General features: G+C 41.3%; 1 pseudogene; it reads left to right on the forward strand.

The window, feature by feature from the left end:
• Positions 1-243: 243 nt before the first annotated feature.
• On the forward strand, positions 244-13,148 carry LOC119542563 (annotated as a pseudogene).
• Positions 13,149-16,474: the final 3,326 nt, after the last annotated feature.

A 16,474-nucleotide genomic window follows, 5' to 3' on the forward strand; every position in this document is an offset into this window, starting at 1 on the left:
TCTCTTTTGTGCATCTGGCTTCCAGTGTTCTACCAAACACTGGTGAGCGGGAAAAATGGATTAAGAGTCATCAAGAAGAGGAGTTTGGGCTTATTTCTGGCATATACAGCCGGAGGAAGGCAGTGGCAGACGGGAGAGTCAAACTCTACTTGCTGGCCATGCTGGGGAAAGCCTCAGACTTGAACTAAGAAGGAGACCAACGATTGCTGAAGTCTTTACGTGATCGTTGGGTGAGTTTATAGAATGAGGAAGAGCCTGAAACAGAACTGGAATCTGGGGTCTGAAGAAGAGTCCCGATCTCTCACTTTACAGAGGAAAGGAGACCTGATGTGGGAGCATCTCAAATGTGGTCTCGTGGAACCCACCAAGGAACCCTGTGATGTCCACATTTCTATTCCCAATTTACTGGTGAAGAAATGGAAGCACAGAGAGGTTAAGACACTTGCTGAAGGGCACACAGCTGGTAGGTAGCTGAGCCAGGATTTGAACCCAGGAATCCCTGACATGAAGGCTTTCACAACACCATGAGGCCACCAGAAGATGGAATTCCAGAGAGATTTAGTTGTGCAAGGTCCCACAGCAAAGCTAGGACTAATAACATTGATAAAAACAATAGTAGTGGTAATAATAATAACATAACATTATAAGATAATAATATAATAATAACATTTACTGAATGCTTTCTAAGTATCAGACACTGTTCTCAGTGCTTCATGCATATTTATACATTCAATCATAGCAGCCATATCAAATAAGTATTATTATCATCCCAATACACAGATGAAGAAAATGAGGCATGAAGAGATAAAACAATCTGGCTCAATCTTCTCTGAATTGCAGGCCTATAGATCCAACTTTTTTTTTACTGTTTATCTCCACTTCTATGTCTAATAGATTTTGCAAATTTAAAATTTAGCACGTAGCAATAAACAACACTCGATTCTCCCACCCACCCAAAATCTTAACAATGGGGTTTTCCTCCTCCAGATGTCCCCATCCCAATAAATTCAGCTCCATTTTTCTAGGTGGTCAGAAAATTTAAAATTGGGGTCATCCTAGACTTCTCTCACCCCTCAGATCCAATATTGGCAAATCCTGTTGGTTCTCTTTTAAAATACATCATGAATCCTTCTACGTTTCTTCACCTCCATAACTACCACCCAGACAACATAATCTATTCATAGAAAGCCTATGATTGTGCCCAAATTTACAGAAGACACACCTGAGGGACAGAGCAAGTAAATGGTGTGGTCAAGATCACGCATTCGGGAAATGAAGGAGCTGGGCTTCAAATCCCAGATTCTGTCGGCCAAGCTTGCAGCCTTGACCGCCATGCATTTCAGATCAAAGACTTCTGCTGTGTTTCCTTGCCAGAATTTTTCCCTCTCTCATTCCAACCTGGCTGCTGTATCTGGCACTCAGACAGGTCCACCAATGAATATCTTGGAGAAGACCCAACTCAGCTCCTTGGAAAGGAGCCCCAGCTGGGCTGGACACACTGGACCCTGGAGGCCACTGCTGGCTCAGACCCTGCAGGTTGGCGTCTCCACATGTCTGTGATTGATTCCGAGGAGAAGCCACCAGGTGCGGAAGTGGCTGAGCCAAGGGTCTCAACGGGTTCCTCATCCTTCTAAGCCTTCTCCTGCTGGCCCCCTGCCTTTCAGCTGTACCAAAATATTTTGGCATTTCCAGAAGAGGCCAAGCTGTTTGTCTACCCTTGTTGCAGAACTTTCTGCTCCCCTACCTGGAATGCCCTTCCTGCTCCTTTGTCCTCAAGTAAACTCCTGCTCATCCTTCAAGATACAGCTCAGGAGTCACCTCCTCCATGAAGCTTCCTCTGATCTCCCCCAGGCAGAATGGCCTCCCCCTTCTCTGTTTCCCCTCTCTGTCCTATACAGCAGAGGCATTAAGCAGGTCAACTTGGAGCCAGACAGCTTCAAGTCACATGACTGCTGATCACCTGGGTGACCTCAGACCTCGATGAGTTACTTGAACTCCCCAAGCTGAAGTTTTTCCATCTGTAAAATCAGGATGATAACAGTTGCTACCTCATAGAATTGATGCAAGGCTTAAATGACATAACCCAAGTAAAGCGGCATGCTGCCTGGTACATATTGAACCCTCAATAAATATCAGCAGCCATCACTATTAAATCTCCTCTCTTAGAGAGCCTACCTGTCGGTATTGAAACTACCTGTGTGCATGTTTGTCTTCCCCACTGGACTATAATCTTGTGCATGGGATATGCCGGGTGCTCCATATGTGGCTCCAGCAACTTTTTGAGACACATGCACTGAAGAAGGGTAGGAGAATCTGTCTAATTTAGGCTTGAGAAGGAACATGACTGTACCTGATTTGGGGGTGGGGTGGGGGGAGAGGCAGGACCAGAGTCTCCTTAGGGTGAAATAGTGAGGATGGCGTTAGGCAAACAGCCTAACCAAACACTGGGACCTCTGTGCCTGCTCTTGTCTTACTGCCTCAGTTTCCCTCATCTCCTTAATCATTGCATTTATGGTGGGAAAAAGAAGAGATTTGCTGCAGGCATCTCAAAAATCCTGGAGCTGAGTGTCTGGCCTCTCTTCACTGGAGTCATACGCCTGATTATTTCCTGAGGATTTCCTGGGGTATGTGTGTAATGGGATCCTTTACTGCCCTGGTGCTCAGGATGGGGCAGGAATGACATTCACCCATGAGGCCATGATGGGAGGTCAGGTTTCTCCGTGATTGCCTGTGCGTTTGCTGGGCATAGCTTAATGTGGTGATGACTGATTCCATGAATCAAAGTGTCACATGACAATGGGATGCTGGGCTCAGAAGGAGCCTTCCTCTGCCATGCCCTGAGTGCAGTGGGGGCATCCCCTTCCTACCATGTCTTGTTTCCTCTCCCCGTTTCCCCTGCCTTTCCTTTTATTTACTTTTACTTGAAAAGAGGTCCCACCTGAGCCAAAGGGCTTTCAAAATCATTTCATATAATAAATAACCTACGTAGCATGAGTGCATTTCTTTTCTTTTAAGAAATAGTCTTCCCATTGTGAAAGTAATACATGCTCATTAGAGAAAATGTGGAAATTTTGGGGGCATTCAAAAAAATACTCAAATAACCTAAAATCTCACAGCCCTGAGAAAAGCACAACTTACATTTCTCACATTTCCTTCCGCAGTGTCATGCAGCTTATATAAGCATTTGAACACAGTTAATGACACACTACAGAGAAACCAGAGATGCACGCCACACACTCTGCATTTATTTAGATTTTGTGGATCTCCTTAGCATCTTCCCATCCTTTCTTTCCTTCCTGGCCAACATCATAAAAGGAAACAAGATGTCAGTGTCTTAGGATTCTGCCTAGAGGAAAATAAGACCCAGTAAAGTGACTCTCCCGAGGTCACACAGCTTTCAGGTACAACTGAGATTAGAGCCCAAGTCTCTCGGGCCATGGCCAAGTTTTCCTTCCACCAGACTGAAGAAAAAATCAGCCCCAACAGCACCAAGAGGCTTCATCCATCTTAAGTTCTTGTATCCAGTTGGTAAGATATAGACTCAGAGTTCCTAGCTTATTTACATTTTCATCCAAAGTCCAAAGATAGAAAATGCTGAAATGCCTTCATTAAGCAAATTTGAAAATATTCTGTTTTCACTGAGGGAGGGGAGAGACCCTGTCTGAGGCCCTGGCCTTTGCATCTCACCCCTGCTGACTCTCTTTTAATCAGGGTTTTAAGTTACAGACAACTGAAATATACTTATTCTTCTTTTACACAGAAAATTAATTTATTCAAGAATGTTGGGTAGGTCACAGAATCTCCAGAAAGACTATAGAAACAGGCCACACTGCCAGGAACAACCAAACCTAGGGGTGATTGTCAAATATTTGATAACTGTATGACCCAGGCTCCCAGTAATCAGAATAGTGGCAGGCAGTAGAGAATCGCTGCAGCTGTTCTGGACTTACTTGCTAGTCAGAAGCAAGCCAGGAGATATACTGTATCAGTCAGGTTTCTTCTGCGGTAATGCTCCATAACAAACGAGTCTCCATTCTCAGTGTTTACAACAACAAACATTTTCTGTTATGCTCCTGGGTCTGCAGGTCAATTGTGATTTGTTTAATCTTGACCGGCCTCAGCTGAGCCTAGTTGGGCTAGTCTAGACTCCGGAGTCTGGGTCAGGTTCAGATATATTCCATGTGCCTTCATTATAGAACCCAATGGAAGGGCCATGGCTACATGGAGCATACTCTTCTCGTGGTCAAGGTGAGGGCTCAAGAGGGCCGCTGGACTCTTGACATTCGCCTAAAGCCACTGCCTAGAACTGTGCTACAGACCTTCCTCTACTTTTCATGGGTCAAAGCAAGTCACACTGCCAAGCCCAAGGTCATTGGGTCTGGAATGTGGACTTTGTAGTTTCTACAGTCAGTGAAGGCATTGCCAAGCCATGTTGCAAAAGGCTTGGTTTCTATTACTATGAGAGAGTGAAGGGTGGAGACAATTATCCAGTCTGTCATAGCACCCACTGCTGCCATCCCTGGGCACAGCCCCTTCAGTTTTCACCACCAAGGCTGAGCACTGGATACTGCTGCTGTAACCTCTGTCCCTAATGCCCCTCATTATACTAACATACAGGAGACCTATTCAGTCCTCCTTTAGTGGGAAAGCAGATAAGTTTATGGGTTTTGGAGACAGGGAGACCTGAAGTTTCAATCCTGGCTCTGTCAATTACCAGCTTTGGGACTTTGGGCATATTTTGTCAACCTTTCTGATTCTTGGTATGGTCATTTATAAAATGGAATTTTACTACCTACAACTAAGGTTGCAGCATGACTCAGTTATTTTTATTGAATATAAAACACAGCAGAGTGGCTGGCATATAATTGCGCAAACAAAAGATTTATTATTACTTAGGAGAAGAGTTTGGACTTTGGTTCACATATGAATGTAGCCAAAGGCCTTTGTTCAACAAATTTTTAGTTCATTAACTCAAGTAGTTATTAATTCGTATTGTGTGTAAGATCTTCTCCTAGATGATGCAGGTAATAAAAAGACAAATGAGGAACAATACTACACTCAAGAAACTCTCAGTTTCATGAGAGAGAAGAGAATAGGAACAACCAACTAATCCATGGCAGAATTTTTTAAATGTGAAAAAAAACAATGTAGGCAAAGTTTTGTGGGTCAGAAGAGGATGTACCTAAATCCAACTGGAGTAGGGTTACCAGATAAAAATGCAGTACAATCAGTTATATTTGATTTCCAGATAAACAGCAAATACATTTTTAATGTAAATATGTCCTATGCAATATTTCTGCAACCCTAAACCAAGATGGGGTTGGAGGAGGAGGATCGTGAGAGATTTTAGAGAGGAATTCAAATAAAGAATACGATTTCAATAGCTGGATTATTTATGTCTATTCCAGACTGAGAGGAGTGCAAGAACAAAGGGCAAGAGGTTGAAAATGTCTGGCATATCTTGGTAACTATATGTTACAGTTTGTGGATTCATTGGTGGATCTAACTGATATTGAACCTAGTGGTGGATACCTAGAAAGGTACAGTCATGTTGCACAATTCAAAAACTGGGATCTGGGATCCTTAGCAATGTATCCATCTAATAGTAGACGGCCTGTACGCTGAAAGTATGATTAAACCAGAAAGCGGAGAATTTTTAAAAGGAGTTTAGGAATGATGACATTCTATTCTAAGAAGAGAAATCACCACCCAGACCTTCTTTCTTTGCAAGACAATCATAGTACACACTATTTGGAGGATTTGCCCAGCCCCTGAGGCCCACGGTCGGCCACGTCACCCACAAGAAAGGGCTCCAGAAAGCCATGTTTGTCCTGTAAGGCCTCTGCCACCCCAATCAAAGTTGACTGGACCAAGTGTGACTATGTGATTCATTCTGAGTTAATCAGACTCCATCTCCTGGGTGTTTGGAAATGGGACTAGAAGATTCTAGGTAACTCTGCATCAGTCTCTTGCAAGGAGAAGATTTATAGTTATTAACTATTCCTGACCATTGCAGCAAAATCTTGTCCTTGCAATTGCCTCATCAAGGCTGCTCCGTGGGTGTAATGGCACTGGAAGCCTGGAGACCCTTCTCATCTGAATTTGAGGATCATAGCTGGAAAGGTTCTCTGCCTACTGCTAAAACTGATATGGTGTCACACTGTGAAATGTGCAAATAGGCTAATCATTTCTTTTTGTTTGTCACTAGCTACTCTTTAACCACTGGGCCCTTGGAGGTGCTGGCCTGCAGTCTGCTCTCTGGAACACATGCTAGCCTCCTCCTCCAAATTTATTCTCTGGAACGGTGATGGTAGGGATGTATTCTGATCTCTAGTTGTTTTCTGCTCTGTGTCTGCCCTAAGCTGGAGGGCTGCTGTTTGCATTATTGATAAGGAGGCAGAGAATCTGAAAGGTCAACCCAGTGAGATGTCTCAGATGCCTCATTCAAGTATGGGTTTGCACACCAAGCCCTGCCTCATGATTCCAGTTTGGCGAGTTTGGAATTTAATGAGACTCGTCTTGGGTTTGAGCTGGTTTTGCTTTGGTCCCTTGGAATTCCCCCAGAAAAGGATTCCATAGACTCATGAGGTGAGCTGTCTGCATAAAATGAATTTCAATTGACTACAGCATCTTGCACTCATGCATAGTGGTCAGGAATAAAATGCTAGAGTTAAAACTGCTGTGTGGTTTTTCCAAACTTACCACCTGGATGTGGAAGGAGGATGCTTTGAACTGAGAAACAGGAAAAACCATAAAAAGAGGATTCGCTTGCTTCCTGGGACAGAGAGCAGGGGTGGAGGATGTGGGGGGTGCTATATCTTTCTCCAGACACTGGTTGGTGTTCAGTGACACCGGATCCCATCTCAAAAATCCTCATTAAAAAGCCTCATTCCAGTATTGTTTACAGTAGAAACACTGAACGGGAGAACGTAACCAATCTTCAGTCCAATCACACAAGGCACTGGGTAGAGATGATTTTCATGGCTAGAGGCCAACAAGGCAGCATGGCACAAAAGTGGGAGCCCTGTTATATAACAGCTCAGTCAGACTTAGCAAAGTTATCCAAGCTTTCAAAAAGCCCTGAATGATCAGCTTGAGCCAAATTTACTCCTTGCCTATTTGGGAAAACCTGAGAGTGGATTTGTGATTAAAAAGGTAAATTATTGTCTTCATAATAACAATGATATCTGTTTTAAGAGACAGCCCCAATTCTCTGAACCAAAGTAATCTTTCATCAAGGCCTATGTTTAATGTCTTTCTGGGACAATAGGGATTCTTAATACTTTTTATTTTGTGTGTGAGATTAATCTGATGTTCCAATTCTCACACTGGGCTCTGGGGAACGATGTTAATTTTCCACTTTGTAAAGTTTTCCCTCACTTTTCATCCTGCTCAAAGGCAGCTGTTCTAAATTTTGAGTGTCTTTTGTATAATGACAGTGTTTCTTGAACTATTATGGATGGCTTTTTAGAAAAAAAAAGCATTGTTGGTTTACTCTAGCTACCCAAGAGACACAATCTTATCATGTGGAGCTATTTTCCTTCCTGGGGTCAATACTCAGTGTTTACAGGCATGAACACAAACCCTGCACTTAATCAACTTTCCACTATCTTACTGTACATTAGAGAGTAAAGCTTTCTAAGTTATCAATAAATTACTAAAACAGGGCAATGGAGAAGTGAACCACATACATTTTATTCATTCATGAGTTCCCAAGGAGAGTAGCTTCATAAGAAAATAAGCTGGAGAAATAACTACATGGGGACCAGGAATTGAAGAGCCATCCCTTTATAGCCAGCTTAGGAACTAGCTATAAAGAGTTAGAAGAGGCTTCTCAACATAAAATGAGTGGGTAAATAGTGATGTACATCAGGAATCCGACGGAAGAGCAGTACACCTGGATTCATATCCCAGCTCTGCCATTTACTAAGTATGTGGCCTGGGATGAGTTACTTAACCTCCCCATGCCTGTGTTTTCACATCTATAAAGTGAGGAGAGTAATAGCCCCCATCTGATAGAGAAGTTGTAAGAGTTAAATGAAATATTAATATTAGCAGCTAACTCGTCTAGCCAGGGCACACGAACCGCTCAAGGTCTTTCAATCAAAAGGAATTTAGTGCAGGAAATAGGTGATACAGGAGATAGTAGAGCTGAAGAACCAACAGATGTGCGTAAGGCCGCTCAGAAATTAGAAACAGCTGGAGGCTGGAGGGACAGAGGAGGCTGTCCTGCCAGAGCTGAAACCATAGTGGGGTCTGAGCTGGGGCCATGGAGGAGATACAACAGGATACAGAAAAAAAGGAAAGAAATACTTTGGCCTCTGCACAAATCCTGTCTTCTAATCTTCCCCTAGAGCCTATGATGGCTGTACCTCCCTTGGAATTCTGGGTTGAGGGATCCCCAGAAATGCATTTCCCTGAGATACAGAACAGAGCAAAAAAGATCAGGGATGTATCTAAGAGCAAACAAGCAGTTAATCAGCAAACACTAACATTTAGTGGGCCCTTATAAAACTAGGCGCTGTACTGAGTGCTTTCCATGGGTGCAGATCTATTGTGGGTGGGACATTTTGATTAGGATGTTTCAATTGAGCTGTGACCCACCCAATTTAAGGTGGGTCTTAATCCTTTACTGGAGTCCTTTTGAGGATAAAAGCCCAGAGAGATCAGAGAGAAACACCCAAAGAAGTTTGGAGAGAGTTTACAGTAAAAGCCCCAAGAGAAGCCAAGGGAGAAAAGCCCCAGAGGAGCTAAGAGAGGACCCACAGATGCTCAAAGAGGAGGTCACTGGAACCAGGAGCTGGAAGTAATGAGACCTGGCAGCAGGGGACCAGCAGATGCCAGCCACGTGCCTTGCTATCTGACAGAGGAACGCTGGATGCCCGCAGCCTGTCTTCTGGGTCCAGGTATCACCCTGTGGATGCCTTAAGTGGGACATTTTCATGGCCTTAGAACTTAAGTTAATTAATCCCCATTGTAAAAGCCAATCCATTTCTGGTATATTGCATTCCGGAAGCTTTAGCAAACTGAAACTATAAATTCCCATTACCTCCCATCAATAACTTAGCATTTCATCTTTAAAAATATGAATATTTCATAACCAACCCAGTAATACTGAGCATCCCTCGTACCCCAACTGTGGACTCGAAATGGCATTTCCCACTAAAAGAAATAGGGTTACTGGGAGAAATGGTTGATTCTATGCCTGAAGCAGGAAGCAGATAGATGAGTCTGGAAGACCTTGTTATGCCAGAACCAAGAGATCAATCAAAGACAACCACGCCATGTCAAAAGGCTCAGGGGTCAACTTTAAGAGGTCCCTGTTAGTAAAAAATGGAATAATTTAAGCATCAATAAGAATAATAACCCAATGGATTAAAACACACAAATTCGTTAAAATCCATAAGTTCACAATGCCACTAAGAAAAAAAAAAAGCCTCAATGATGGCTTTTGGCAAATGCTAGGGAACCAACTCATCATTCTGAAATGGTAAGAAAAGGGGAAATATCAAGCCTTTACCCTGCCTTTCCTATATAAACTTACCTCAGGGTAACCAAACAGTTGATGAGGGGAAGTTTCTCTTTATGGTTATTCTATATAATAAAAAAGGAATGAAAGAAATTTTTAAAATCACCATTTTGCAAAGTTCCTAGAAGATAACAGTTTTAAGCAATCATCATTGCTAACCACAGTCATCACAAAGAGACAATTTGACTGATGTGCTTCCTAATGGAAATATACAGCTTCATGTATGTGCTGGTTTGGATGTATTATGTCCCCCAAAATGCCATGTTCTTTGATGCAATCTTGTGGGAGCAGATGTATTAGTGTTGATTAGGTTGGAATCTTTGGATTAGGTTGTTTCCATGGAGATGTGACCCCACCCAACTGTGGGTAATATCTTTGATTAGATTATTCCATGGAGGTATGGCCCTGCCCATTCAGCGTGGGTCTTGATTAGTTTACCGGAGCCCTATAAAGTCTCAGACAGAAGGAACTCAGCACTGCTGCAGCCAAGAGAGACATTTTGGAGACGGCCATTGAAAGTAGACTTTTGCTAGTCCAGAGTTTGCCTGGAAGAAACTAAGAGAACACCCCCAGATGCCTAGTGAGAAACATCCTGGGAGAAAGCCAATTTGAAACCAGAACCCTGGAGCAGACGCCAGACATGTGCCTTCCCAGCTGTCAGAGGTTTTCCAGAAGCCATCGGTGTTCTTCAGTGAAGGTGCCCTATTATTGATGCCTTTGGACACTTTTATGGCCTTAGGACTATAACTTTGTAACCAAATGAACCCCCTTTATAAAAGCCAATCCATTTCTGATATTTTGCATTCTGGCAGCATTAGCAAACCAGAACAATGTATAAATTACTTTTTGCCAAAAATCAGACCTGAATCAGACCAATTGTCTAGATCTAAGTACTAATTTACCAGAATACAAGGGACAGAGGAAGATATTGAATAACAGCAGAGGGATGAAATCAGCAAAATCCAGGATCCAAGATCCAGGATCCAGGAAATTCTAGAGGACAAGTGACCTGGTTTCTTCAAAAATTAAACCACAAGGGCTAAAAAGAAGAAAGAGAAGTCTATAGATTAAAAGAGGCTTAACATACATATCAGACAAATGCCATTTGTAGACCGTCTTCAGATTCTATTTCAAACAAATCCTATGAGATCAGCAGGAAAACTTGAACATTGGGTGGATATTTGATATTAAAGCATATTTTGATACTTGATATTAAAGAATATTTTAGGTGTCATATTGGTTTTAATGGTTATTTTCAAAAAAAACACTTATCTTTTTAAGATAAATACTGAAATATTTATGAGGGAAATCTGATGTCTGGGATTTGCTTAAAAATGATCTAATGGAGGAGAGCGGTAAGTGGGTCAGAGACGAAACAAGACTGGCCATGTGTTGGGAGCTGTTGAAGCGGAATGACAGTACATGGGGGGTGTTATTCTACTGTTCTCTCTACTTTTGGGAATGCTTCATGCTTTCAATTACAAAAAAGTGTTTTTTTAAAAGAACTTTTCAAAGTTGTAGGTGAACAGAGCAAACACTCACTCTTAACTAGTAATTCAAGAAGTGCAAAGAAAGATAACTTTTGGCCTATCAAATTAGCAAATATTTAATGGTAATTCCTAAGGTTAGATGAAACAGATACTTGCATGACTTGTAGCAGGAGTGTAAATTGGTACAATGCTTTTGGAAAGCAATTTGGCAGTATGGAGCAAGAATCTTCAAAAAAACATTCCTATTCTATTCAGAAGAGAAAAACTTATTTTTTCAAATGTTCATGCCCTGTTTAACCCAGTAATTCCATAGCATAGTTCTCTTTCCCCCAAATATTCTTTAAATAAAGGGGGGAAGCTTTATACTTAATAAATATGTTCATTGCACCATTACGTATAATAGGAAAAACACTAGAAATCAAACAGATACCCCAAGGCCAAGTAAAATTTAATTAAAGCAAATTATTATTTGGGAACACACAGGAGAGTGCAGGGGGAGGTGAGCTGAGAAATTGTCCTCCTGCCCCTGGTCTGCAGGGCCCAAACTGTGCTTCCATCTGGGGTCCACAATAAGTTCTGAAACCAAGGACAGCTGGAGGTGGTGTGTATCTCACCCCTCCAAGCCTGACCACATCCAGGTCCTTCTGATGCTGAGGGCTTGGGAGAGGTGCAAAAGGTGGGCTCTAAGAATGACACATGGACCTTTGCACTGGCCACACTTCTGAGCATCACTTTTGTCTGTGACAGCCTGAGCCCCATCAACCACCAGGCCCTGGAGCAGCTGCACTTTGAGACTGAACCAACAGAAGTAATCAGGACAAAATCCTCTTTAAGACCTGATGAAGTAGATGACTCCACAGAATTGGCTATCTTCTATCCAGACTTTGTATGGATGGTACAGGATTTTGTCCTGGAGCTGCCCCATCACAGAAGATGAGGGCCTGGAGAATGCCTTGAAGCAAATTTCCAGCATGCCTAGGAAGTGTATCAGGCATTTTCTTTCCAAAATGGAAGTGCTTTGTCTTTGACCAGCCCACAAGTGACAAAGATGTTAGTTCATATTGAGGAAGTGTCAGAAAACCAGCTGAACTGTAATTTCCAGATGTGAGCAAAAAAGGAGTTCCTGCTATATCTTCATCCACACAAAGACCAAGACCCTGACAAAGAGATCATTATCACTGGGAACCAGCTGGGAAGTCTGGTGGAGACATAAGTAGATGCCATCAACAGTGGAGCGGAGACTTGTTTGGAGAACGTGGTAACAACTCACCCAAAGTGAGAACTCAGCAGCCATGCAGAAGGCAGCCAACCACTGCAGCAGGTAGATGGCCCAGCAAGCAGGGTTCCCCACAGACATGCCCCAGGAATTGCTACACATCTACTCAGGCCCTGAGCGGGAAGCCATTGTTGTCTTCATAGAGCACTCCTTCAAGTAAGACAATCAAGAGTTCCAGGAGAAGCTCATAGGCACCATAGAGAGAAAGAAGGAGAATTTCTTGCTGCAGATTGGAGAGGGCTCTGTCAAATATTGCCAGGCTGAAATTAAGCAGCTTTCAGAGCCCCTGATGGAAAGTATTTCAAGAGGAATTTTCTGTTCCTGGAGGGCACGATCTCTACTTAGCAAAAGAAAAAGGTTGAAAGATCTGTAAGCTGGTGCCCAGGAAAGGATTTGAGGGCTATGAGGTACTCCAGGTGGCAATAACAGAATCCATCCTACAGTCAGATGAGGCCCTCACGGATGGACAGAAGGCCACAGCAGCAGGGTGGGCCAAGGAGGAGGCAGCTGAGAAGGAAAAGGAGCTGCTAAAACAGAAAGAGCAGCAGCAAAATATAGAACCTCAAGAGAGGCGCTTCAAGGGAAACATTGCCCAACTGACAGAGAAGAAGAGGGAAAGAGAAAACCTGCAAGAGCAGGAAAAGAAGCTGGCACATAAGCAGAAGGCCCAAGAAAACCTGCCTAATGAAGAAGCTTTTGAAAATCTGAGGACTTGAATACAAAGATTAACTTTAAAAAGAGACAGAAACAGCTAGAAAGGATGAACGCTCACTGGCTTTCATGGTTCTTTCATGGGCTTGGCAATCTGTTAGTTACAGAAGTGCCAGTTCCTGGTAAAACTGCCAGTTTGTGATTGAAATTTACAAGCTCACAAATGAAATAGGCTCAGAATTTCTGTTAGGAAATTATAAAGAGGCTTCTTTTGTTATTCTGTGGCTGATTTTTTTTTTTTAAAACAAGCCTTGGTCATTATTGTATTTTGAAAATAAAAAGCACAGTAAGAACAGAAGTAGGACTTAGGTTGCCTGAGGTTAATTTTTAAAGTGTATGTGTCATGTTAGTTACATTAAGCAAAAGTTGCAAACTAAAACGTGAAATAAAAAACGAGTTAGAAGATGTAATGAGAAAAAAAAAGACCAAATTTGAAAGAGCAGCAAAGCAAAAACTGTGGAATAAAATTATCAAGGAGTACGTAAAATTTATCTGAAGAAAATGTTAAAATGTTACTAAAAAGGCAGAAATATTTATAAAAATGGACAGAAATAAAAATGTCAACCCTCTTTAAGTCAATATATACATTTAAGGTGATTTAAATAAATAGGTCAAACATAAATACTATTTGGCAATTGAAACGTTTAAAAGAGTTTATAACTTGAAGAAATGCTTATGTTATAATGCCTTTTCTAAAAAGGAAGATAAATATTTTATGTGATTGTAACTTGAGGTGCATTGGATGTTCCAAAGATGGATAAATATACACATATGTATACATACAAACACACACACAAACAGACATACACACATATATAGAGACCTCCTTACCTTGATTGGAGCTTAGTAACTGCCTTGACCGACAGAAGTGGCAGAAGTGATGCTGTGTGACTTTCAAGGCTAGCTCATAAAAGACCCCCACCTGGCTCTCCCTCCCTTGAGACAAGCAGCTTTGGAATCCCAAGCCACCATGCAGCTATCAGACAAGCCCCTGAAGCCCATGCTGGTAAGACCATGGGGCCAGATCACAAAGAGCTAAAGGAAGATGCCCAGGGAGTCCCAGCTACTTGAGTCTTCCAAGCACTGGCACCAAACTTGTGAGTGAAGAAGGCTTTGAGAGGAACCCAGCACCAGCCACAGACCGACTGTGCCCACCTAAAAGACCCTGAGCCAGAACTCCCAGCTGAGCCTCTCCTGAATTTCAGACCTGCAGATCACAAATGATCATTGTCATTTCAAGGCACCAAGTTTTATTTTAACTTTATTTATCAAAAAATTAAGGCAAACAAACAAACAAAAAAAAAACCCCACAACATTTCAAACAAAACAAAGGATTGAGAAAAACAAATACCTAAAATTAACTACTTTGCTTCCAACATGTTCCTACCATATCCCAAGAAAATTAATAAACCATATCCAAAGGTATAAGAAAAACCAAATAACCTAAAATAACTGCATTGAAACTAATTTTTTTAATGCAATGACTTTTTTTACCTTATCAAGAAATTTAAAAAAATTTCAAACAGAACAAAACAAAGGATTAAGAAAAACAAATAACCAAAAATAACTTTATTGATTCCAACATGTCCCTACCATACCCCAAGAAAATTAACTAACCCTGACAAAACAAAGGAATAAAAAAAAACAAATAACCTAAAACAACTACATTGCTTCCAACATGATCCTAAGATACCCAAGAAAGTTTGCAAACCATAATCATTCCTGACCATTCCCATAACATTGAGATTACCCTCAGTAGCTTATCTGTTCTTATTAGATTATGGTTCCTCCTTCACTAGTTGCTGTCTCTCTCTATGTCCCCTACATTCTACAATATAAAATATTTAATTTTTCACAGAGTTCACATTCATGGTAACATACAATATCTTTCTTTTAGTGTCTGGCTTAATTCACTCAACATTATGTCTTCAAGTTTCATCCATGTTGTCATATGTTTCATGGCCTTGTTCCTTCCTAACTGCTGTGTAGTATTCCATTGTGTGTATATACCACATTTTGTTTATCCACTCATCTGTTGAAGGGCATTTGGATTGTTTCCATTTCTTGGCAATTGTGAATAATGCTGCTATGAACATTGGCGTGCAGATATCTGTTCGTGTCACTGCTTTCAGATCTTCTGGGTATATAACGAGAAGTGAAATTGCTGGATCGAAGGGTAACTCGTTATCTAGTTTTCCAAGGAGCCACCAGACTGTCTTCCAGGGTGGCTGTACCATTATACAGTCCCACCAACAATGAATAAGAGTGCCAATTTCTCCACATCCTCTCCAGCATTTGTAGCTTCCTGTTTGTTTAATGGTAGCCATTCTAATTGGTATGAGATGGTATCTCATTGTGGTCTTAATTTGCATCTCCCTAATAGCTAGTGAAGAGGAACATTTTTTTTCATGTGTTTTTTAGCCATTTGTATTTCCTCTTCAGTGAAATGTCTTTTCATATCTTTTGCCCATTTTACAATTGGGCTGTCTGTACTGCTGTCATTGAGTTGTAGGATTTATTCATATATGCAAGATATCAGTCTTTTGTCAGGTACGTGGTTTCCAAATATTTTTTCCCATTCAGTTGACTGCCTCCTCACTTTTTTGACAAATTCCTTTGAGGTACAGAAACTTCTAAGCTTGAGGAGTTCCCATTTATCTATTTTTTCTTTCATTGCTTGTGCTTTGGGTATAAGGAATAAGAAGTGACCTCCTAATACAAGCTGATGATTCCCTACATTATCTTCTAGGAGTTTTATGGTAGTGTCTCTTATATTGAGGTCTTTAATACACTTTGAGTTAATTTTTGTATGGGGTGTGAGGTAGGGGTCCTCTTTCATTCTTTTGGATATGGATATTCAGTTCTCCCAGCCCCATTTGTTGAAGAGACTGTTATGTCCCAGATCAGACGACCACAGATCAGGGGGTATATTTCTGAATTCTCAAATCAACTCCATTGATCAATATGTCTATCTTTGTGCCATTACCATGCTGTTTTGACTACTGTGAATTTATAGTAAGCTTCAAAGTCAGTAAGTGTAATCCGCCACTTCATTTGCCTTTTTTAGAATGTTTTTAATGCAATTCGAGGCATCTTTCCCTTCCAAATAAATTTGATAACTAGCTTTTCCAAATCTGAAAAGTAGGTTGTTGGAATTTTGATTGGAATTGCATTGAATGTGTAGATGAGTTTGGGTAGAATTGACATCTTAGTGACATTTAGCCTTCCTATCCATGAACATGGAATATTTTTCTATCTTTTGAGGTCTGCTTCTTTTCTTTTAGTAAAGTTATGCAATTTTCTATGTATAGGTCTTTTACATCTTGGTTAAGTTTATTCCTAGGTACTTGATTTTTTTAGTTGCTATTGAAAAGGAATCTTTTTCCTTTTTTGAGTGTCTCTTCAGTTAGGTCATTTCTTGTATATAGGAACATTATTGACCTATGTGCATTAATTTTGTATCCCGCT

The sequence above is a fragment of the Choloepus didactylus genome, chromosome 8 (assembly GCF_015220235.1).
Source record: "Choloepus didactylus isolate mChoDid1 chromosome 8, mChoDid1.pri, whole genome shotgun sequence".
Lineage (NCBI taxonomy): Eukaryota > Metazoa > Chordata > Mammalia > Pilosa > Megalonychidae > Choloepus > Choloepus didactylus.